This window comes from Cervus elaphus, chromosome 29 (assembly GCF_910594005.1).
Source record: "Cervus elaphus chromosome 29, mCerEla1.1, whole genome shotgun sequence".
Lineage (NCBI taxonomy): Eukaryota > Metazoa > Chordata > Mammalia > Artiodactyla > Cervidae > Cervus > Cervus elaphus.
The window spans coordinates 11733118-11759571 of NC_057843.1; positions in this window are offsets into that span (position 1 = coordinate 11733118).

The window sequence follows — 26454 nt, forward strand, 5'->3', positions numbered from 1 at the left end:
TGAAAATAGACTTTCTCAGACAAGTGCAGACGAGCAAGGTCATTTCTGCAGTGAGCAGTAACCATATGTGGAGCTTGTCAATTGCAGGGGCTAGGCTGGCATCGCTGTCGTCTGTAGGAGTGGGGTGAATGTGTGTGGTGGGGATACAGAGGGTGTGGGTTGTGGGGGGAGTGGGGAGGAAAGGGCCTGAGCAGCAGTGTCAGAGCACTGGAATGACTGGGAGTCTACAAGGGGCCGATGGGTGGAGATCCTTAAACGCCAGATTGAGAAGGTCACGCTTGGTCAGAAAGGAGCACTGACAGAGCTTAAACGGTGGGAATGGCTTCATGGAAAGGAGAGAGAGATAGGTATTGGTGGCAGAATTGAACTTCCTTTCCTTCGTGGTCACAGTACTTAGTAAGGGCTGTAGAGTGGACCTCATAAAGATATGCCTAATGCACAGTATAATTCCAAATGCTAACAGGTAAATTGATATACCTGCTAACTTGACGCCTTTTTACTTGTCAGAGGGAGGCTGAGGGATTGAATCAGTCATTTTGGCTTGTCCCTTTGCGGGCATCCCAAACTAGAGCTACTAGGTAAAAGTTACCTTATAGAATGTTTATTTGTGCCATTTTGTTTTCAGATGTGACAGCTGAGACCTAGAGAGATTGAGCGAGCAGTCCAAGGCTCCAGCTCACTGCCTCACTCCCATTCAGTTCTTTGGTGGGAGGACACTGATTCAGCCCTGGGCTCCCTCTTTCTCTCTCACTCCGGTTCTACTTCCTCTATAATTCTGTGTGACCTCAACATCCATGAAGACGACGTGTCCAATACCTGTCAGTTTCTGACCTCTGTCTACTCCTGTAATCTTGTCTTCCACCTGCCTCAACCACCCACTTCTATATCACACCTGAGATACTTTCATTGCCCCACGCTGTATCCCCACCACAGTATCTATGTCAATATCTCCCTCTTTGATATCCACCTCCGCTTTTTTTAGCAACTTCCCTTTAGTTTCCTGACTCCACCAATGTATCAGGCTGGGACGTCCAATCCATTGACCTGACTGCAATTTACTCCCTCTTATATTCCCCTTTTCCTCCCTACTTGCCTTAGATTTCATGGTCCATCATTGATATAGACTCCTTTGCCTAAATTCTCTTCTGTCATCTTATCACAAACTGGCAGATTTTCTGGGTTTGGTGGATTATTATCTCCCACCTCTGGACTGTAAGCTCCTTGCAGACAGGACATTTGTCTGCTCTGCCCCCCTCTCCCCACCATGTCATGAGTACCCTAAGATATAATTGGCTCATAGTAGGTGCTCAGTAAATATTATTTGTGTGAATGAATAAGTAAATCAGTGAAAACAAGGGTAGCTTTGAATTATATTTTGCTCTAGAGTGTTTGGCACATGATTCTGGGTTTTAAAATAAAAAATATTTTTGGATGTGCTACGTCTTCGTTGCTGCTCGTGGGCTTTCTCCAGTTGCAGTGGAGGGGGGTTGCTACTCTTCGTTGCAGTTCACGGGCTTAATTGCCCCGAGGCATGTGGGACTCTTCCTGGACCAGGGATTGAACGCACGTGCCCTGCATGGCAGTTGGATTCTTAACCACTGGACTGCCAGGGAAGGCTCCGTGCTTCTGTTTTGACGATTTCTAATACCACATTGTTTTTTACTTTTCTTCTTTTCTTTTCTCCCCTCCCACAGAAAGAAGCCTCATTCTGTGGGGCATTCCTTGTGTCTCCCTTTAGAGGAAGGAGAAGCCCAAGAATCTCTGTCCTTGCCCCTCAGAGTGTGCAGAGGGAAGGGGGGTGAGGAGGAAAAGGGAACTTGATCCTGGGGCCATCACACTGGCTAAGCACGAGCTCATGTTGTGTCTTGCAAAGAGATATATCAAGAGCAGGCTGTTGCCTCAACTGACAACTTCTTGGCATTTTTCTGGCTTTTCCAAACTTACCCTCCAGGTAGAGATGATCCAGTAGGCAACTGGAATATATGTCAGGAACTTGAAGCAGGCTTAGAGGGAAATAGGAATTTGGGGACCATCACTATCTATGCTGTAATGTAGCCATAGATGGGGGTGAAGCCTCCTCGGGGGAAGATATGGAGAGAGAAGAGGGAGGGCAGATTTCAAGCTGGGAGACCAGCATTCCTGCAGAATTCTGGTGCCGTAAAACATGACCAAGTGACATATATGATGATGAAAAGAAAGCAAGTGTGTTTATATGCAGCATACATAGGTACAGCTGTGGAGCCATAGCACCTGTCACTTTGGGATTTACACATGCATATGGGCTTACGATAATTTGTATACTGATAAGAATTAATTTACCAAAACATGAAATCAGAATTGTGACTTTGAAAGTGTTAGGTGCAGTTCAGAGGGCAGTGGTGGAGTAGAATGGACCAGCCAGTGGTATTACAGAGTTCATTGGTCTAGCCCCAGCCATGGGGTTAATTGCCCTTCTGACCTAAAACTCCCAGATCTCTGGCATCTGAGAATCTCTGGGTTTTAGGTCCCCCTACCACTTGTGAGATCTTAGTTCCCTAAATCCTTAAGCCAGAGATTGAACCCAGGCCCTCAGCAGTGAGAGTATGGAGTCCTAACCACTGGACCACCAGGGAATTCCTTTAGTTTTCCTTCAAGATAAAAAAGGATACCTCAGTATATCATATATATATACCTCAGTACATATATATACTCAGTGAGTCCAAGGGGGCAAATATAGACTGTGCATCAGACCTGGGATGGACTCCTAAAAGAGTACATATCTTGTGTGATGTTATCAAATTTCATATTTGTAAAATGAACACAAATCATGCATATTGATTTAGCAGTTGTAGCTACTGAATGCAAAGCTCAACCAAATCTTCCTGGCTGGTGGGGCTAAAGTTCAGTTCTGCAATTCTTTCTAGAATATCCATAAATCATTAAATGATGGTTACTCTTCATCACTACAGTTGATGAGGAATTGCAGGAAAAACAACCATCCTAAAGCCCACTTTGAACAAATAAAGAAGCTTTTATGTGATATGAATCCTGACAAAGTTTTCCAGTGAATTTGATGATGTCTCTGGTAAGCTTGGATGACTTCCCAGCCCTCACTAACTGCACCATTCAGGTATGGATTTACCCAGAATTCAGAGCAAAACCCTGCCTTCTAGGAGCTTTCAAAGAGTCAGAGCTTAATATGCAGGGAGCAAAGTGTTCCCATAAAATAATTTCTCTTTGCGATGGATGTTTAGATGGAGAAGCAAAGGAAACACCTGGAAGTCCTTGTGGCAGAAAGGACCCAAGACCTAATGTCTGAAAACCAAAAGAACTGACCTCCTGCTCTATAGTAAGCAATGCCTTACTCAAGTACAATGTCAATAATAAAAGCCAATTTAGTTAGTTCATGCATTTATATTTGCCTTGTTTTTCTGGAATGCTCTTATCTGAGAATTAATTGCTGTAGCCATGGAAATGACAATTTCACATTTTTGTTTTAAAATCCCGTGTTCTGATTGTATGAATTTTAAAGGGCCATTTCTCATTTTCAGTATAATCTGATAACGCTTGAGTCCCTTAAAAAGAAGTTAATGTGCGAGTTTGAAGGGAGAAGAGAAACCTTTACCTGTGATGCCAAGAAAAGGATTTAATGTAAGCACTGGATTCAGGGGCAGCTGGGCATACATCTCCCAGAGAAGATCCCAGCCTGGGTGAGGTGGGGGGCAGCTGGGAGAGCGGCCCACCAAGGAAGCTGCAGGCAGAGGTGCTCAGGTAGAAGACCCCAACCCCGGCAGTGAGGTATGGTGCAGACTTGATGTAGGCACGACTTAGCGCTTGGGTTGTGGAGTGACCCAGGGCTGGTTTAGGGGCCCAGCTTGGCTTTTTTCTAGCTTTATGGTCCTTGGGCAAGTCACTTTATGAGCCTCCACTTCTCTATCTCACAAAATAAAGATTGAAAGCTGTACCTGCTTGATAGGGGTGTTGTATTAAATGAGTTAATGCATGTAATGCTCTAAGCAAGTGCCTAGTACAGTGAAGCACTCAATAGGTATGATGGTGATGATGACAGTGGTGGTGATAGACCAAGATCTTTGAAGGGTCTGCTAAACCACAGAAGCAAATAGACGGTGGATACCTGGCAGAGAGGGTGACCGTCATATCTCCAGGCCTAGGTGCTTAGGCAAGGTCCCCCAGCATCCCAACAGATTGTTCCCATTATCTCAAGGACCAAGGTGTTCTGCCCTTTGCCCTGGGGGGTTGCCCAGTATGTGCCAGGCATGGAGGTTCCCCATGTGGTTACCGGAGAAGGCCTGGTTTCCCTGACAAAGTACTTCTCAATCCTGGTTGCATGTTACAATCCCCTGGGACTTTCATACTAAATTCATGCCTGGGCCCCACCCTTCAGACAAAGTGCTATAATTTTCAAGGGGAAAATTCAGGCAATAATATTTTAAAAGCTCACTAGTGCTATTATACAGAGTGAAGTAAGTCAGAAAGAGAAGGACAAATACAAAATATTATTAACACATATATGTGGAATTGAGAAAGATATTACTGACGATCCTACTTGTAGGGCAGAAAAGGAGATACAGACAAAAGAACAGACTTTGGGACACAGTGGGGGAAGGAGAGGGTGAATGATTTGAGAGAGTAGCATTGAAACATATACATTACCATGTGTAAAATAGATAGCCAGTGGGAATTAGATGTATGACACAGGGAACCCAAAGTCAGTGCTCTGTGACAATATAGAGGGGTGGGATGGAGTGCAAGATGCAGGGAGGGGGGGAGTTCAAAAGGGAGGGGGCATATGTATACCTACGGCCAACTCCTGCTTATTTATGGCAAAACCACAATATTGTAAAGTAATTATCCTCTTAAAAAAATTCTCAAAAATTTAGATCAGCGGTGAAAAAAAAGGCTCACTGGTAGGTACTAACTTGCATCCCTGCTTGGAAAACTACTAACTAGTAGTTTAGCAAGTAAACTAGGCATTGTTCTAACACAATGGAATCAGTAAACATTTGGTAGCAAGGTAGTTGCCAAACCCATAATTCCTTAATAACCAATTAGAATCATTGGCCCTTCTATTTAACCGTGTTCCAGCGTCAACACCTCTGACTTTTCCCTTCTTGTTGAAGCTCTCTCCTTTCTGGATTCCCTACTCTCTCTCCTCTTCACCTCCTGCTGCCCACCCTGCAGGCTTCCTCATAGTCTTCTCCACAGCTCTGCATCTGACAGGCACACCTTGGGTGTTGACAGTTTCCTGGGGTCTATCCTGCGTGTGTTTCACTTGTTCAAACTCTCTCTGATTTAGCTCCTGCTCTCAGCTTCCGCCACTGCCTACATGCTACTGATTTCCAAAGCTGGAGTTTTTTTTTTAATTAATTAATTTTTTTATTGAAGGATAATTGCTTTACAGAATTTTGCTGATTCTCCAGCCGTCTTGAGATCCAGGTGTGTAAGTTCCAGCCACACCTGGATGTTCTGGGCCACATAGAATACAACTGTGAAGCACTCTTATTATTTATCTCTAATTGCCTGCTGGTAACTCCTAGCCTTTACTGCTTTCCTGACGTTCCTTCCTTTCAATTCATTAATTTGTAGCTGTGCTGGGTCTTCACTGCTGCTCACGGGCTTTCTCTAGTTGTGGTGAGTGGGGGCTGCTCTCTAGTTGTGGTGTGTGGGCTTCTCATTGCGGTGACTTCTTTTTGCAGAGCACAGGATCTAGAGGGTGCAGGCTTCAGTACTTGTGGCACGTGGACTTAGTTGCCCCAGGGCATGTGGAGTCTTTTTGGACCTGGGATTGAACCCGTGTCCCCTGCATTGGCAGGCGACTCTAAGCCACTGGACCACCAGGGAAGTCCCCCCTTACATTCCTTCTTAATCTCATCTGTCCTCCCTGTCAGTGGATCATGTTGCTCCACCATCCCATCTTCCTAATTATAGGTTGAACTCAGCCCACGTTCCCCACTTCCAACTATCACCAAACTTGCCAAATAAAGGCCTGTCCTTACCTCGTTTCTTCTTTCCTCTGTGGAAAGCTTGTGCCTTCTGCTTTCCAAGGCCAACCTCTCCACTTGGGTTGCGGATCCCATCTTGCTGCCTCCTGTAGTCATTGAACCAGCACCTACTAATTGTTTACCACGTGCTGTCATTGTCCTAGGCAGACAGTACCCCGGTACACAAGATAGACTGATTCTCTGCTCACCTGGAGCTCGGAATCTAGCAAAGAAAGACAGAAAATGTACAGACTAATGAAGGCTTATATAACGTATCAGGTAGTGATAAGTACTAGGAGAAAAAGAAAGCCACGTAAGGCCTGAGAGAGTGACTGGGCCTGCTGTTGTCCATGGTGTGGTCAGAATCCGGAATGAAGTGAGGGACACGGGGCGCAGGGGACAGGAGCTACCGAGGCAGAAGCATGCTTGGAGCTGGCGGGTCAGCAAGGGGGTCAGTGGAGTGGGACAGTGGGGCAAAGAAGTAGGAGATAAAGTAAATGCTAAAGAGGCGGCAGGGACAAGTTTAGGCCTGCTGTCTCTGGCTCCTCAGTGCTGAGGTCAGAGGGAGGGAGAGGACAAGTCAGCAGAAGGGACAGAGAGGAGCTGCTGGAATCAAGATTAGGAGCTGATTCAGGAGCTGAGGGGGGCGTCAGTGTCTCCTGCAGGAGAGACTGAGCAACTGTGTTCAGAGCTGCTGCTGTTTATCATTATCATTTATTTTGCCTGTGATAGGTCTTCATTGTAAAGCTTGGGCTCTTTGTTGGGGCATGTGGGGGCTTCTCTTGTCGCGGAGCACAGGCTCTGAAGCCCTGGCTCAGTAGTTGTGGTCTGCAGGCTTACCCCACAGGATGTGGGATCTTAGTTCCCTGACCAGGGATTGAACTCATGTCCCCTGCGGATGCTTAACCACTGGCCCACCTGGGAATTCCCTGTTGCTTCTGCAGCTAAGATGAAGTTGGGGCTTCCCTGGAGGCTCAGAGATAAAGAGTCTGTTTGCCAAGGCAGGAGACACAGGCTCCATCCCTGGGTTGGTTGCCATGGAGTAACTAAGTCTGCACCACAATTGTTGAGCCTGTGCTCTGGAGCCTCCGAGCCACAACTACTGAGCGCATGTGCACTAGAGCCCATGCCCCAAGAGAAACCACTACAAGGAGAAGCCACCGCCTCCCACAACTAGAGAGTAGCCCCTGCCCTCTGCAACTAGAGAACAGCCCGAGCAGCAATGAAGACCCAGCACAGCCAAAGAGAGATAAATAAGATTATTGATTAAAAGATGCAATTGATTCTTAAATCAAGCACTGGATTTGGTAATGTGGAGATTCCGAATAACAAGAGCAGTTTTGGGGGAGTTTGGAGGAAACTCTCCAAAGAAGGACAGCCTTCCTTGGAGAGTGTTTAGGGGACAATAGGATAAGAGGAAGTGGAGACAGCAAGTACAGGCAACTACTTCCATCCACCATCCAGTGTGGAACAGAGGCTTAGGGTTAGGGTTAGGGGAGTTCAGGGGAGTTTTGCCCTGAAAAGGAGTAGAAACGAGGCTGTATCTAAAGCAGTCAATGAGTTTTCTTTTTAAATTAAATTTAGGAGATGCCGTATCTGAAGGAAGGACCCAATAGAAAGGGAAAAAAAACCCTGATGGACCTTGGCCCCATGGCGGTCTCCTGTCTCCACTGTACACTGTACCTCCAGGCTCTCATTTGACTTTTGCTCCTTCACCTCAGTTAACTAATATGTGCAGTTTTTCTTTCCTTCATGTAAATGAAATCCCGAGAGCTTTGGAACCATGCCATCCTGAGTTCAGATTTGGTTTCTTCCACTTTCTTGGTTGTGTGACTCAATCTCTTTGAACCTTGAAATAATCCTAAGAAGGCTAGTGTGAAAATAAAGTGAGATAATGAATATGAGGAACTTAGTGTCTGTCTGTTAATAGGAGTGCTGCAAATGTTAGCTCCCTACAAAAGAGCAAGGTGTGGGTGTGGGTGGGAGGTAGAAGGTAGGGGCTAGGGGTTTAGAGTGGTCTAAATCGAGCTTCCTCATCCAGAAGTAAATTTGTTTTCTGTCCTCTAAGCTAGATAACTTGTTAAAAAGTGATATATGCTCAGTGATTTCTTTTTAGCTGGTATGCGTTCCTCAACCCATTGCATTTGGTTCCCACTGTCATCATTTCATAAGAAATGCCCTCACCAAGGCCATGACTTATACCAGAGGTTGACAGTCCTCACCCTAGTTGCTGTCTCTAAACAGTTCGAGAAGTTGACCACTCTTTCCTTTTTGTCCCTTAGCTTCTCAGACACTATGCACTTTCATTTCTCTTCCCATCTTCTCCGACTCAAGGAAAGTCCAAGACACATGCGTTCAAACCAAGGCATATGGGTATTCTGGAAAGACCAAAATGTGTCCTTTCAAAACTATTTTATTTGAGTGTTGTCTGTATCACAATGTAGCTAAGAAAGAAGGCTCTAGATTTAGAGTCCCTGAATTTAACTCTCAGCTCTTCTGCTCTTCCCCATCTGTAAAATGGGGCTCTTAATACTTAATGTCATAGAGTATTTGTGAGGATTCAGTGAGTTAGTCCATGTAAAGTATTATTTTCTGGAGCAAAATAAGTGTTAGTGATGATGTTGATAATGATAATAATGATGATAATCATGATGGTGGTGATATAATGAAGAGGGGGGGCAGAGCACTAACTATGTAGGTTTGAAGGCTTCCAGGTTCCCACATCCCATGCCCCAGGCAGTTCAGCTTTGGCCCCCAAACTGCAAACAGTACTCAGTAAAACCAAAACTGCTGTGGTTAATCTGATCTGCCTTCCTTAGAAGGCAGGTGGGGGACTATCTTTTATTTTACAGCATGTTCTTTATGGCTATCACTGTCCTTCCAAGTGGGTTATCTAATTATCCCTTTCAATCATATATGGTAAGCCCCTCTAGAGGAATTTAATGAATGTAATTTTCTCCATCTCATTGCATCTGCATTTATGTTTTATTGACCAATGGTGACTGATGCTGCCCTGGATGACCACCTCCCACAGTCCACCCCGATTCTGAGGATACCCCTGCTTCCTTCGATGGCTCTTCTCTGGCCTAATTTAATAAATGTAATTTTCTCCATCTCATTGCCTCTGCGTTGATGTTTTATTGACCAATGGTGACTGATGCTGCCCTGGATGACCACCCTCCACAACCCACCCCAATTCTGAGGATACCCCTGCTTTCCTCGACGGTTCTTCTCTGGCCTATTTCTCTCTAAAGCTTTTTATCCCTAAATTTTGATGTTTACCCAAATATTATTGCTGGCTCTGGTCTGCTCGTCTAAACTTGGTACCCTAGACAGTCCGGGTCTCGGCTGCAGGCAGTCTGTGAATCCCTGAAGTTCCATGCAAGATGGACACATTTCCTAGGAGAAGGCCCTGTTTTTTTTTTTTTTTTTTTTAAATTTTTAATTAGTTGGAGGCTAATTACTTCACAACATTTCAGTGGGTTTTGTCATACATTGATATGAATCAGCCATAGATTTACACTTATTCCCCATCCCGATCCCCCCTCCCACCTCCCTCTCCACCCGATTCCTCTGGGTCTTCCCAGTGCACCAGGCCCGAGCACTTGTCTCATGCATCCCACCTGGGCTGGTGATCTGTTTCACCATAGATAGTATACATGCTGTTCTTTTGAAACATCCCACCCTCACCTTCTCCCACAGAGTTCAAAAGTCTGTTCTGTATTTCTGTGTCTCTTTTTCTGTTTTGCATATAGGGTTATCGTTACCATCTTTCTAAATTCCATATATATGTGTTAGTATGCTGTAATGTTCTTTATCTTTCTGGCTTACTTCACTCTGTATAAGGGGCTCCAGTTTCATCCATCTCATTAGGACTGGTTCAAATGAATCCTTTTTAATGGCTGAGTAATATTCCATGGTATATATGTACCACAGCTTCCTTATCCATTCATCTGCTGATGGGAAGGCCCTGTTTTTATCCACATTCTCAAAGAGGGCTCAAAAATGGAGAAGCAAGCTAATCTGAGTGGTTCACTTGTCAGCCTTTGGAGACTGTGACTGTTCTGACATAGAGGAGTTGGTTTCTCCCTTTCAGTGGGGTGAGTTACTTTCCAAATCCACCTGAAATGATTCCCCTTTGGGCAGAGACATGTCAATACTTCTGTGTAACCCTTTAAACCTCCTCCCAGCCAGAGGAAGCCAGGGCTTTATGTTCAGCTAACACATATATGTGATTAGTTGTATACATTTCTGTTTATTTAATAAATGTGTTACTAGTGTGTGGGGATTGAATATTATTTATTTTTGTGTCCCCAGTGACTGGGACATGGTCACTGCTCTGCAAACATTGATTGGAAGCCTGACTGCATTTCATATTCCTCAATGAACTACAAATACAAGAAATAGCAATACAGCCAGATCGTGAGACATTTATAAGTATTTAGCTTATTACCAGGGTAGATTATGAATATGTATATCAAAAGTGGTCTACTGAGTCAGAAATTCCTGGGGGAAATACAAAATTACCACCCCATTTCTTTCACTGAAAAATACGAAATTTATTTTCCCACTATTATTAGACTCCAATAAATATTCATCCTTTATCTCTCCAGAGGGTGTCCCAATCTTCCTGCAAGTGAAATGAGTGCTAAATGTGCCTGGTAAATCACTCTGATGATTTTCACCCTCTAGCCAGAATGGAGATCTTAGTTGGTTTGCTTCTTTCAATGGCCTAAAAATTCAAGTAAAATTAGATTTTTTTTAAATTCACAAGACTAGAGGAGGCAGATAACAATTGTTCTTGCACTGCCAAATTCCCTGTGAAGAAAGTGCCAGTTCTTGGGAACAGAATCTTCCATAACCTCCCCTGCTCAAGTTCAAAGTCCCAGAGCTCCTCTAACAATACTCAACAGCTTGAAACACCTAAATTGCAAATCCCTGCAAGGTAGCAGCTGGGCCTGCTTAACTCACCCTGAGAGGTCCTGGTTCCCATAATAGCATCTCCAGTTCAGGGAGGCATCAGTATCAATGATCAAAATAGGGGGTCCCTTAGTTGTCTGCCTGCCAATGTGGGGGACATGGTTTCCATCCCTGGCCTGGGAAGATTCCATAAGCACTGGGGCAACTTACCCTGTGCTCCACAACCCCAGAGCCCAGGAGCCACAACTACTGAGCCCACTCTAGAGCCCGCGCTCCACAACAAGAGAAGTCACTGCAATGAGAAGCCCGTGCACCTCAAGGAAGAGTAGCCCCCACTCGCCACAACTAGAGAAAGCTTGCATATACCAATGAAGACCCAATGCAGCAAAAAATAAATAAAATCTTAAAAAAAGATCAAAGTGCTCCACCAGTAAAGCCCAGTGCAAATGGGATTACAAGCAGAGCTTCCATTCCTCCAATTAAAACTTGTTTCTCCACCCCTAAGAGCACCCATGACCCACGGGGAGAGCTCAGGTTAGGTAACGTCTCAGGTTCGTTACAAATCCATCAGGGCCAGGCAGACAATACAGACAACATCTTACAATTGAGGATGCCAGTGGTGACGCATGATGCTACAGATGTGAGGACTGGACCTTGTGTGTCCTTTTCCTTGAGGATAATTGTTCTAATTCGTACCTGAAAATAGGCAGGTTGCTGAAACAAGTTGCTGATGACTAAGAGAAGGCTGACCTTGCTAAGCACAGTTACCTGAGTGCATCCATCAAATTAACATAGTTGGAGTTCAGATTTCAACTTGAAGTCAGAGAGATGAAGCAATCTACATTTTCATACAGTTTATGCCTGCCTGTTATTAGCTGGAGAGTAAATACCACTGGCAAAAGAAGAAAATAGCAGGTGTTTGAGCGACGTGGTGGCAAGTTTACCACTTAGGCGCATTGTTAATAAGGTACGTTGGCGGGATTTTGTTAAGTCCCTTCACTCCCACCACTGTTTCTCTTTAACTTAAACCAATTTCTTAGAGCTGAAAAGCATTCAGTTTAGCAAAAACAGTAGGAAATTGCTTTAGAAAGGTATACTTCTTCATCTTAGGGCGTGTGTTTTGAAGAAGTAAGTAGGCCAAATCATTCGTGCCTTTCATAGCAAAGGTTACAATGGCCACAGGAGTGGTGAGGGAGAACCGAGATTGCCTTGCCGGGGGGTAAGTTTTGAAAATTCAGACAAAAACCTATAAATCGAAGTTGTAAGCTGTGAGGCTGACACATTCTAAACGATTTGTGATTGCACAGGGGCAGTTTGCTGCAGGCACTCCGGTCTGGGGGTGAGGGACTTTGCTTACTTTACTGATGAGAAAGTGAGCCCGGGGTTTAAAGATGCACTGGGTCCTGCCTGGCACTGATGAAGCCTCTCCTAGGGTGGGGGGAAGGTGGAGGAGTATAAACTCAACGTGATTTATCTGAAAAAACGAAAGCCCCACTAACCGCCAAATAAAAGACCTGGAATGTAGGTAGGAATCAGGATAACCGGTAAGCAAATTAACCTCGACCTGGGACTTCTCTAAATGAGCTTTGCCCAGCCGTCTCAATCTGTGTAAATCTTTTGTTATGTAAACCCAGTGACTTGATTGGCAGAAACAGGGCAAGGCCAGATGTTAGGGGATGAAGTGCTCATCAAACAAGCTGCCTAGCCTTGAGTATGCCAATACAGTCTAAGGCAAAGCTAAGCAAAGCATAAACAAAAACCAAACCCCCAAACCTCAAACACCAAACTAAGCAGAAAAACTAACCAAGCATATGAAACAACTAAGAATATTCTCTAAAGCAATTAACTGGCCCGTGAGTCCTAGCGTCCCTGGCTTAGCATTCTGAGAACGTCAAAAAATTGTGCTGAACAAGGAGGTGTCGTTGCTTAATCAGGTCTTACCGATTATTTTGCCTGATGTAACTTTTTTCTACCTCACTGCCCCTTTTCAGCGACATTGTGGGTTTCACTCAGTTCTGCAGACCCAGAATGCCAAATCAGGTAGCAGACTTCCTGAACAAGATGTATAATACCACCGATGAAATTATAGATCCGTGCTTTGTCTACAGCCAATTGGAGACGCACATGAGTGGTTCTGGATGAATGGGCCCTCCCTTAACGTGGAATGATACCGAATTGCATCGGGAACAAAGCTAGGAGTTAACAGAAGCAAATAATTTATATAAAATTTCTAACTCTCCTAAGTCATAAGGTCCCAGCAAGCAAATCTTCTTAGTAACCTGCATTGTGCGCATGGCTTTTCTCATAGCGGGCACCCAGAAAATGTCTACTGATTTGATTTTAGAACCATCTTTGTTCTGTAATAAGGGAAAGAAGCTGGTTTATGCTTTTTTGTGTGGATAGATTCTCAGGCACTTAGCTCAGTGAGCTCCAACTGCCCATTTATTCACATTGGTATTTTTCCCTTTCTCCATGGCCAGTGAGGGAAGGATGTGAATTTTGAAATATGAGGTGGCAAACATGGAAGAATAATTAGATAAAATATCAATAGTCATTAAATTTTCTAATTTTAATTTTAATTGTATACATTGAGAAGGCATCAATGAAATGCTTCACTAGACACCAGGCAAACTGAAAGTAGATTTAGAAAATATTAAAATTCATCTATTCAAGGCATAGTTATTAAGAATCTAATTATGTGCCAGCACTGTGTCATCATAGAGCTCTGGCGGTCATAAGGCTGAACATGACAGACAGGATGTCTGCTTGCAGGGAGCTTAGAGCCTGGTGATAAATAGAAGGACAGCCCAGTAGCCACGTTAGGAGGGAAGGTGCTTCTCCACTTGACCTTGGTCACCCGACCTCCTGCTCGTGCAGGCCCCTGCGAGCTTCACCGCACCTGTCATTCCTTTCCTTTTTGTTCTTTCCTGAGAAGTACTGCTTTATGGGGTTAGTGTTGATGGGACTCTTTTGTTTATACAGTCCTTGCATTTCCTGTCATTACTGGAAACCACTGCATTAGGAAATTAAAGCTGCTATCATACACGACCATGTAATTAACCACATTTGCTTTGCATTTCGCTTTTTAATCTCTGGGCGGGCTTTTCACCTCTGCCTCTAAATCAGAACCAACGAACAGGTGTTTAGACCCAACTATGCTGAGTTTTCACTGAACTCAGTTAATGGGTGAATATAGGGCACTAGATACATAGTAAGCAGGGGTGCTTATTTTCAATAATCCTCAGATTTAAAGGATTTTCTTTCATCACCAAGAGTAAGCTCATTACAGAAATGTGGATGAAGTCATAATACTATCTCTTATGGCCACTGTGGTAAAAAGAAGAGAATAAAATTGAAATAATTCTTTGGCTAAATTTGAAGTAAATTTTGCTTGGAGTTGACCAAAAAAATGGATTGAGTATTTAGGCATCTAGGACTTGATGGTAACCAAGGTTCTGCTTTGTTACACTTTAGGGAAGTGCTGATTCATTTGCGTTTTTGTCAATGTTCCAGGTGAGGCTGAATCTTTATTTTATAATATCATCTGTTTTATTGTTGTTGCACAATTTGGTTATACGTCAGTGTGGACTTGGACACTTAACAGACGTATGAACACAGCATCAGACAACAATCCATATCACACAGTAGAATACAGAATTACATATGCACAAGCATGTCTAAAAAATGTTAGTTTCCCCTGTATTTTCATGAATACAGATTGATAAATTATTCATCTCTGAGTCTGGCTGAAGAAATTATTTGAACTGGTGGTTCTACATTGTCTCCTAGCATATCAGAGCTGTAATACTTACAATAAGACTGTCATGTACTGAATGCTTAGCCATATGTCAGGCAGTGTTCCAGGGGCTTCACATGGATTATTTCAAAATAGTAAATTATCCTCACAGCATCTCTGTGACCTAGATGTTATAATCCCCATTTCCAAGATGAGAATGCCGAGACTGAGTTACTTGCCCAAGGCCACAGAGCAAATGCAAAGTGGGATCCACCCAAACGTGTCCGTTTTAAGAGTCATGCTGCTGACTGCTCACTGTGTGACTTCTCACAGTTGGTAGAGAATTTAGGGATTACGCTAACCAAGGAACCAGAGGCCCAAAGACTTACAGTTCCCTCGTTGGTGCAGATTGGACCTGGCTCCACATCCTTTCTGCTTATGGTAAAATAGAAGGACTGGGCCCTGGGGGCATCCACACCATCCCCTTTATCCATGTGCTAGCCTTGGAGTCCCCCTTTACTCTTCCTGACTCTCTCCTCTCATATCCAATCAGCCAGCAGTTGCTGTTGATCTTGCTATCACAGTGTCTTAAGGTGGGAGAGCTCATGCAATAGAACAGCTCTGAGTCAGGCTCTGCCGTCAGATTCTAGCTGGGTCAAATCTCAGCTTTGCCCGCTGGGTGATTTGGGACAAATTAGTTAATCTGTCTGTGTTTTCAAATTTTTTTTTTGTCTGTAAAATGGTGATAATAACATGACCTACCTTATAAGGTTGTTTTGAGGATTAAAAACATGTGAAGGGAGCCAGGCCCTGCCTTAGGCAGCAGGAGAATCTTAGCTTGAGTCCCTAAATATTTCCCAATAAGACAAAGATTTGTGTGTTGAACAAACGACTTTCAAGTTATTGATTGGTATTGTTTTGTTCTGAAGTATAGGATATTCTTTCAGCTGGTAAGTCCCCTTTTAATGCCCTTCTAATTCCTAATGTTTGGGTATTTTTCAAGTTATGTGCATATGTTTTATTTTACAGTGTGACCAAATAAAAATAAAGCAATGACCACGATCATTAAAAAGAAATGCAAAACTAGGAAACACATACAAAGTGTATGGAGCATATTCTTATGACTGGTGCAGCATATGCCCTCATAATCATTATTATTCACACAACCTTTCCCTTTCTCAGCCTGAGCCCTGGTCCAGATCTTCATCTTCCCACATCTGGACAAAAACAACCCCCTCTCCCCCCAGCTCGTCTCCTGGCCTGTCTTTTGCATGATTAGGAGGTGAAACTATACTTTGCAGAGCTCATTCTTTTGTTCAAGAACTTAACTGACCACAACATCATGTTCAGACTCTCCAGGCTTGCAGATGGCACCCTATGTAACTGCTTCTGCAGAGTCTGCTGTGAGTTTTGTCCACTGTACGCTTTGATAGAACAGTCCCCACAAGACTGCCCTCAGTTCAGACACCGGTCACAGGTGTAGCAGTCCTAGGATTACCCTCACTTCAGGCCAGCTGGCTACAAATCCGAGGGTCTCCACAACTGTTCTTGGGTTTGGTCATTCACTAGAAGGACTTACAGAACTCAGGAGTCCTATCTTTATTAGTACACTTTTATTACAGCAAAAGGATACACATGAAAATCAGCCGAGGGGAGAGACAGCTAGAGCAGAGTCCGGGAGGGGTCCTCTCGTTCTCTCCCTGTGGAGTCACAGAAGCACCGCCCTTCCCAGTCACCGTGTGTGGCCAGGCTCACTAAGTATCACCGACTGGGGAAGCTCACTTGAGCCTTTGGTGTCCAGAGTCATTACTGGGGCTGCGTCACACACTGCTCCCACAGCTGACCTTTTAGTCCCCAGCTACTTCAGGTCAGGCCGATACCTCCAGTCATCAGTTCCTGGAGGTCATAACTGACCTGTGACTGACAAAACCACGTGGCCCTGAGGCATTTATCATAAATCACATTGTTAGATGGCTGGTGGCCAAAGCCCCCCAGCCACGAAGACCTTCCTATAGGGCAGGACATTCCAGAGGCCTAGAGTCAGCTCCTGGGAGCCAAGAGCAAAGGCCAGACTTCTTTTCTGGTACAGTTAATTCTTCACTGGGCAGCCTTGTTTCCCACTGCTCTTCCACAGGGTTTAGTTCAGTTCAGTCGCTCGGTCATGTCCGACTCTTTGTGACCCCATGGACTGTAGCTCGCCAGGCTTCCCTGTCCATCACCAACTTCCAGAGCTTGCTCAAACTCATGCCCATCAAATTGGTGATGCCATTCAACCATCTCATCCTCTGTCCATCCCCTTCCTCTCCTGCCTTCAATCTTTCCCAGCATCAGGACTCACTTTTCGAATGAGTCAGTTCTTCCCATCAGGTGGCCAAAGTATTGGAGTTTCAGCTTCAGCATCAGTCCTTCCAATGAATATTCAGGACTGATTTCCTTTAGGATTGACTGGTTTGATCCCCTTGCAGTCTAAGAGACCCTCAAGAATCTTCTCCAACACCACAGTTCAAAAGCATCATTTCTTTGGTGCTCAGCTTTCTTTATAGTCCAACTCTCACATCCATACATGACTACTGGAAAAACCATCGCCTTGACTAGATGGATATTTTTTGGCAAAGTAATGTCTCTGCTTTTTAATATGCTGTCTAAGTTGGTCATAACTTTTCTTCTAAGGAGCAAGCGTCTTTTAATTTCATGGCTACAGTCACTGTCTGCAGTGATTTTGGAATCCCCCAAAATAAAGTCTCTCACTGTTTCCATTGTTTCGCCATCTATTCACCATGAAGTGATGGGACTAGATGCCATGATCTTAGCTTTCTGAATGTTGAGTTTTAATAGGGTATCGCCCACCAAACAAGACAACATCCAAACCATCCCATTCTTTCATGCAGTTCTTTCTTTAACCTGTAATATTTCTTCCTTTCCTTCTAGGATGCTTAAATGTCACATTTTATATGAGATTCAGCTCAAGTCTCACTTGCCCTCTAAAACTTTGTGCCAAGCTTTTTAAACTAGTTGAATATTTGCCTCGTGTGGCCCTGTGACGTGGCTGTGTTTATAACCTTCCCGGAGCTTCACATCTCTCTGTAGTGTGGGTGTCCACCACAAAGTAAATTACTCAGAAAATCCTTATTAATAATGATGGTAATTTTCCTAGTGTCTAAGGAATTCAGTAAATCTCTGTGGAAATGATCTGAGCTAAGTTTTCCTCTGGTTGTAAATTAGGCACCTTTGTTAGCTGTATCTCACTCTTTCTAATTACATGGGCTCTAATTTAGATAAATTGCTACCTAAATGAGTCATCAGACCCTAAGACAATCAAATTCAAACTGAGATTCAGAATGTTTGAAGAAAAAAAAAAAGTAGTGGATTGACATTTGTGTACCTTCATGTTTCCCACAAAACAAAATGACCCAAAATATTTCCCAGAAACCAGAACTCAGTGCTAGATTCTTTTGGCAGTTATTTTTACTGTGGTCTATTTTCTGTGAGCCCTGGTGGGTTAGAATCTAGAAAACATGGGCAAACCCCATCCAGAGAACTCTTTTGAAAAGTAATTGATGCCTTAAATACCAATGCTTTGATTTTAGTATCCTGAGACCCCAGGGTCCAGCACTCGGGGGGTGGGGGGACCCCTGACTGTAGTGTAGACAGATGGATTTTTATTGCTTCTGGGTAGACAAACAAGTAAAAGATGTCTTTAGTAAAAGGTTTGAATTACTGGCTTCAATCAGATGTGACCTTGATATGTATTTTACTTAGACCATGCCTCAGTTGTCATGGCAATAGTATTCCTCTGTGTGTGTGTGTGTGTGTGTGTGTGCATGCATGCCTACTGGATGGTGTCTAGAAGCAGCTCCTTCAGTATTCAGGCAGAAAGGAGTGATGGTGTAGAGCAGAGAGTGTTTCCCTACCCATTAAACAATGATGTCAGAAAAGATTGAAACCGTCATTCAGCATCACCACTTCAATTAAAATCCCAAACAACCAGCTGGTATCTCCAGCAGAGTGGAGCAGGCGTATGTTCAAGGTCAGGGTCCACGTTCTCATTCTATACTGTATCAGTGCCCATCACCATTCTACCATGTTCTGATCCTGCTCACCCTGCTGTGTCAGCCTTCTCCCCTCCAACTTCCCCAGCCTCATCCCTAGCAGGAACTTCTAACATCCTGGATCCCCACTCTGGAGAACCACTTACACACTGCACTGTTTCAGACTTCTGAGATTTTTGTCACATTTCCCTAAGGAAGTTCAGTTTTTTAAAGAGAGGTCATTCACCTCTGAGCCAGGAAATCCCTCTTGTTTACACTGAGCTGAGGACTTGACCTCTATGAGTTTTCCATGTATTTGAAAGCCCTATTGACTGTTACAAGTTACTGGGCTACTACATTGTTACATGTCCCTCTCCCCACATAAATGGTCTTGTGGAAGTCAAAGAATTAACATTTGATACATCATTTCATTATTTCTTGTGACCCTTAGTGACTTTGGCCAAGAGTCCTTATTCTTGGTGTGAAATGCAGATATAAAAAAATGACTCAAACATAGCTGTTTGCCTCAAAGTGTTTCTCTTATCTGTCTTGAAACTGAGTATGAGAGGACAAGGCTATTTCAGAAAGACAAGGAAAGCAATACTACTTAAACATAAGAGGCATTGACCAAGAGCTGTCAAGAGGCAATCTGTTCACATCGTGGACCAGAAAGATTTGTTGGATCAGGGACTTTCCTGTTGGGTCGGTGATTAACACTCCATGTTTCCACTACAGGGAACATGGGTTCAATCCCTAGTGGAGGAAGTTCCTCATGCAGTGTGGTGGGGCCAAAAAAAAAAAAAAAAAAAAAGAATTTGTTGGACGGGTTCATGTCTAAACCACCCAAGCTTGTTGACTTTTTTCTCTCAAAGACTTATTTCTGGAAGTCTTTCTGGACTCGATTCCCTACATGAACTTTCTAAACTGCAAAGGAAGGTCTAGGTAAAGGTTTGGGATAGCAAGGTGCTGCTAGCAGCCTTAGAAAATCATAGCGTGCCTCACTGAGCTCATTCAACTGTGCCATCGTTTTTAGACAAGGTGATATCTGGGATGCCTAAGGTCAGTGGGATCCTCCACTCTGGGAGAGTAGCAAAGTACAGCCCTGGACCTGGTTACCATGTGTAAGACCTTTGCAACTCCACGTAAGCTCAATGTCCAGCTGAAAATCCAGGCTGGGATCCATTCAGGTGAGACAAGACAGGATGGGCCAAGAGCTGCGCTTCTCCCCACACCCCATGATGCGTCAGTTTTCAGGGGAGACAATGTGACACCATCTATGCAGATAAAAAAGAACAAATATTTAAACTTCATGACTGAATGTTAACATTTTGGCTAACATTTCCCTTGAAATGAAAGCAAGGAAAAGCATCATTTATTATGTGCCAGGGCTTCCCTGGTGACTCAGCAGTAAAGAATCTGCCTGTAATGCAGGAGACATGGGTTCCATCACTGGGTTGGGAAGATCTGCTGGAGAAGGAAATGGCAACCCACTCCTGTATTCTTGCCTGGGAAATCCCATGGACAGAGGAGCCTGGCAGGCTATGGTCCATGGGGTCAGAAGAAATGGACATGACTGAGTGACTAAACCCACCACCACCGTGATGCCAGATAGTTGTACATATGATCTATTTGACCCAAGATTAAAGGTTATTACTAGTATTTGCTTTATACTTTTTTAGTGGAGGTAAGCATGTAGATAGTAAAGTGCATTAATGTTAGTTACATAGCCTGGTGAATTTTTATCCATGTGTACATTTCTGGAACCAGTACTCAGATGATGATAGAGTTCCAGTGCTCTAAGATTCAATCACACCCCTCCCCAAGCCTCAGTTCTGTTCAGTAGCTCAGTCGTATCCAACTCTTTGTGACCCCATGAATCGCAGCACGCCAGGCCTCCCTGTCCATCACCAACTCCCAGAGTTTACTCAAACTCATGTCCATCGAGTTGGTGCTGCCATCCAGCCATCTCATCCTCTGTCGTCCCCTTCTCCTCCTGCCCCCAATCCCTCCCAGCATCAGGATCTTTTCCAATGAGTCAACTCTTTGCATGAGGTGGCCAAAGTACTGGACTTTCAGCTTCAGCATCAGTCCTTCCAATGAACACCCAGGACTGATCTCCTTTAGGATGGACTGGTTGGATCTCCTTGCAGTCCAAGGGACTCTCAAGAGTCTTCTCCAACACCACAGTTCAAAAGCATCAATTTTTCGGCGCTCAGCTTCCTTCACAGTCCAACTCTCACATCCATACATGACCACTGGAAAAACCATAGCATTGACCAGATAGACCTTTGTTGGCAAAGTAATGTCTCTGCTTTTTAATATGCTATCTAAGTTGGTCATAACTATCCTTCCAAGGAAAGTTTCCTCCCCAAGCCTAGTTCCTATCAATACCACTGACCACTGCTAGAGGTAACCACTCATCTGACTTTTTCTCCATAGTTTAGTTTTACCTGCGTTTGAATTTATGTATTCTTTCACTCCAAATGCATATATTTCCCAACCCCTATGTGTTGTTGTTGGAGAAGGAAATGCAACCCACTCCAGTATTCTTGCCTGGAGAATCTCCATGGACAGAGGCGTCTGGTGGGCTACAGTCCAGGGGTCGTGAAGAGCTGGACACGACTGAGTGACTAAGCACATGTGTTGTTGTGTGTAGCAGTTAAAGTTTTGTTTTTTTTTTTTAAGAGAAAATCAAATGTCTTTAAGGCCACAGGGAAGCATTTGATATCATCATCGTGATTTAAAATTTCTTAAAAAATAATTTGTTTATGTATTTTGGGTGTGCTGGGTCTTTGTTGCTGCAGGCGGGCTTTTTCTAGTTACGGCGGGTGGGGGCTGCTCTCTGGTTGTGGAGCACAGACTTTGGCACACAGGCTTTGTAGTTGCAGCATGTGGACTCAATAGTTGTGGGGCACAGGCTTAGTTGCCCTGTGGCATGTGAAATCTTCCAGGACTAGGGATAGAAGCTGTGTCCCCTGTGATTGCAGGTGGATTGTTAACCACTGGAACGACCAGGGAAGTCCCATATAGTGATTTGATGAATTTTGTCTATTGAGGAAATCAACCAGATATACTGCTTAGAGGAAGCCAAGTAGTACTTGAGTATTTACGTACATAGTACATTAAAAGACACCGAGTATTGCATGCTAAGAGAAGTTATACAAATCTTGGTCAAACTGTAATTATATTTGTTTATTTCAGGTTCTAGTTATTCAGAGAGATGTCTTGGCACACCCTAATTTAAAAAATGAGATTACATACATTTGGAACAAAATTTAAAGGATACAATACAAAGACTTGTATATACGTATCGGCAACAGCATTATTTCTAGTAGCCCCAAACTGGAATCAGCCCAATGTTCATTGCCTGGTGAATGGATAAACCAATTGTCCTCCATCCATACTATGAACTATTACTCAGCTTTAAAAAGGAATTAAATAGCAGCACATGCAGTAATGTGGGTACATTTTTAAAATATACTAAGCATGAAGGTCAAGTGTACCACAATATAATTTTATTTGTATGACATTCTAGAAAACATGAACAGTTATGACAGAGAGCAGACAGGTGGTTGGCTGGGGTCCTGATGGAGGAGGGTATTGACTGAAGGAGAAAAAGGGATTTTTTAGGGTGCTAGAACTGTTGATTGAGTGGTTATACAATTACATTACTATATACGTTGCCCCAGTTCATTAACCTGTGCACTTAAAAATGGGTGAATTTTATTGTATGTAAATTATATCTCAGTAAAGTTGAAAAAAATCCCAAGTGTGGAAAAGGGTATAAAGAGTAAAAAGGTAATTCTCCCTCTTACACCTGTCTTTTTGCCCTTCTGTCCCCTAATCTAAGTGCTCTACACCCCTCAACCCTATTTAGATTTTGTAGAGTTTCTTTAGATTTACATAATGGGCACTTCAATAGTTTGAAAATTTGGCTAAGAATACTAGAATTCAGTTGTCAAATTTTGATAACGGATGTCATAAAAAGATTCCCCCAATTATTTGACCATACGCTGTTTTTTGGCAGCCCTTGCTGAATAATTGCTACAGACCAACTACTTTGCAAGGCTTCTCATCTTATCCTCATCACAGCCCTCTGGAATGTATATTAATAGTCTTGCTTGACAAAAGAGGAAAATGAAGATTAGAAATGTTAAGTGACAAGGTTAGCAGCTAATAAGTGCACCAGTCACTGAGCTCATAGGTAGCAGAGGTGGGGTTCAATTTTAGTATATGTGCAGCCGAAGTGAGCACCAGAGCAGAGGTTCAAATCCAGTTGCACCAGAGGAACGCAGGGTCCCTGATCCGTGATGCACTGAGCTATGCTGTTGTCTTGATGGGGAAGAGAGGCTCGGAGGGAGGACCACTAGGTCCACAGAGCAGCCAGCATGAGCTCTTTTCTAAATCCGGCAATTGTTTTAGCCCCAAAATTAGACCAACCTGTGTCCTTTACCTTGACCCCACATCCCTTCAGAGTCTTTGGTTAGTATGAGTTCTCAAAACAGGAGGATTCTTTTTCCAGATGGAAAAAACAAGAATATTCTTATTGTATGGAATATTTTGGGACCTCCTCTGTTTTCATCTTTGTTCCTTACTCAGTGAAAAAGTAATTCTCCTGCAAAAGATAAAGGTCTTCCTTATGTGTGAAATGCCTTTTTTCAGTTCACATTAAAGCTTTATCAAATCTAATTTCCCCATCACTCCACAGCAGGAATAAGGGATAGCTCAGTAGTGAAAAAGCCTTTCGGTTCCAAGGAGCACCTTTTCCTTAAAATAGTACCCTCAAGGGACACAGGCAGCCAGACATGCTTACATTGGCCAAATGACCAGCTGCAGGAGTTTTAGCAAAACAAATAAATCTTTTGAGCCCTACGAGTCAAACATGCTCTGTTGTTTTAATCTCTCTTCAGTTGTCTTCTGGCAAGGACGGGGTCAGGTATTGACACAGTATCAGAAATGACTTCAACTTGGAAAGAAAAAGGAAGGACTAGAAGGAGACTGCTACTAACAAAAATATTCAGTGCTCTTTGAAATTCTCTCCTATTGTGCTAAGCTAGACTCTCCCCACCCCCACACCTCATTCAGACAGTGGTCTGGCCTGACTCCTAAAGCAAGGAGTTACAATACAACGTCAAACTGAAAGAAATTCATGTCAAAATTTCTATAGCCAGTTGAACATCCATCCTGAATGGGCTTTTGTTCTTCAGTGGGTGTGTGGGATGAGCAGACAGCTGGAATGTTTTCTAAATGTAAAGTGAAATCTGTGCTGTCAGAGGGCACCAGAAGCTCCGTATTATTGAGATTAGGTTTCTACCAGCCTCTGCCCAGTGCCCAGCACGCTGGGCTCCTTGTGCTTCCCACGTGGCGCCAGTGGTAAAGACCCACCTGTCAATGCAGGAGACGTAAGAGACTTGGGTTTGATCCCTGGGTGGGGAAGATCCCCTGAAAGAGAGCAAGGCAACCCACTCCAGTATTCTTGTCTGGAGAATCCCATGGACAGGGGAGCCTGGCGGGTTACAGTCCATGGGGTCACAGAGAGTCGGACACAACTGATGCGACTTAGCATGCATGCACACAGTCTCTCTAAATTCCGTGCTTCATGAGCCTGGACAGTGCCATGCTCCCAGCTGTATCCCCAGTGCCTTAGCCCTCTGCCCAGCACACAGAAGGTGCCTAATGATAATGCAGGGCTGAACAGCCGACAGAATCACCTCACCCAACCTGGTGCCCGCGTGGGAGAGTCCTCCTTGGGGGGCCAGGCAGGAAAGGATGGGTGAGGCTAGGGTAGTCTAGATGGCATTTACCTCTTCTCCATGAGTTCAGCAACCACTAGCCTCACCTGATGGATGCCATGTGTCCCAGCATTTCCAGACTTCAAGTTTGCAAGAGAATTCAGAAATTCAGATTTTCGGGATTTCCCTGGTGGTCCAGTGGCTGAGATTCCAAGCTCCTAATGCAGGAGGCCGGGTTCGAGCTCTGAACAGGGAATTAGATCCCACATGCTGCAAGGAAGAGCGAAGATCCTGAATGCTGCTGCTAAGACGCGGCACAGACAAATAAATAAATATTAAGATAATTTTTTAAAAAGTAGTCTAGATTTTCATGTGGAATTTCCTGAATTGTATAATACTATTTAGGCAAAATATTTGTCTTCCTGGCAGATTGGACCTATAGGCTGCTAGTTTGGACCCCTTTTCTAAGCTTTAAAGGATGTGAAGATTTATTTTGGTAAAGATATTCATGGAAAGTTATTCATAGAATAGCTTAAAAAGTAAGTTTTAGTCACATTTCCCCCAAATGGCAATGCTTTGACTAAAATTGAGGCTTGGCACTAGTGTGATCCAAGTTTTCTAACTTATGCATTTTCCCCAGTGTCCCTTCTTCTCCTCAGTGGGACAGTGAACTCTGGGGGTGCTCTGAGACCCTTAGGCACTAATTCCATCCTGGAGAGGTGATCTGAGACCCAGGATGCATCTCAGGCCCAACTTGGCCCATATTACATCTTTTTTCCTCCTCCATCAGCCTTCTCCTCTACATTTTCCCTCCCCATCAGCATTTAAACATGTTCATTGGGCTTCCCAGGTGGCGCTAGTGGTAAAGAACCCGCTTGCGAATGCAGGCGACATAAAAGATTTGGGTTCAATCCCTAGGTTGGGAAGATCTCTTGGAGTGGGAAATGACAACCCACTCCAGTATTCTTCCCTGGAGAATCCCATGGACACAGGAGCCTGGCAGGCTACAGTCCATAGGGCCACAAAGAGTCAGACACAACTGAAGTGACTTAGCATGCACATGTCTCTCTAAACTTGAGACAAAGTAGAAAATCCCTGCATCAGCCCACACCCAGCTGCTGTCTGATTTCTCCACACTCATTCGTAACCCATCTTCTTGAAGGACTGCCTGTACCTGCTGCCTCCACATCCTTCCTCGGCTGGCCCCTGCCATTTGGCATCCATCCACATCACATCTCTGAAATGAATCTTGCCAAAGTCAGCAGGGACCTCCAATATTTCCCAATCCTCCTTGTCTTGGTCTTTCAGGAGCATATAACTTTGCTGTCTGATTCCTCCTTCTAGAAACAGTTTTCTCTTGAGTTTCATGACTTCACTTACCTGGTTTTCCTTTGACTCCTCCTGGTGCTCCTTCTGAGGCTCCTCCAGGGGCTTTTCCTTCCAGGGGCTTCATGCTGATGACCTTGAGAGTTCTACCTGCAGCCCCCTCCTCTTCTAAATCTACACACCTGCACAGATTGTCTCAGCTATTCCCACGGCTTGTGCCATGACTAATGTGTCCGAGACCCTGAAGGCTTTATCACCAGCTCAGAATTATCTCCTGAGCCCCAAGGGGATTGTCCCCCTCTTTCAGGTGCCTCCACCTCCATACTGAAGCCCATATTCTTTCTCCTCCAGGGTTCCTCTTTCTCCTCTGGTTTTCAGTATTTCAGGGAAAGGCCCCCTCACCCTCCTGGTGGCCAAGTCAGACACCCTTATCCTTCACACCCCGCTCCTATCAGCCACCAGGTCCTGTTGCTCTGTCTCCTAACCATCTTTCAGATCCGTCTCCTCTTTTGCATCTTGACAAGACTCGGGGACGGGTTGCCGCCACCTCCTGCCCAGGTTATAGTGACAGCCTCCAAGTGGCTTCCCTAGCTGTGGTCTTGTCCATCCCTCCCCTTCTTTGTCCATGCTGTAGCTAGTTAGAGCTCAGCTGCTAAGTCTTGTCTGACTCTCTGCAATTCTATGGACTGTGGCCCGCCAGTCCATGGGATTCTGAAGGCACGAATACTGTA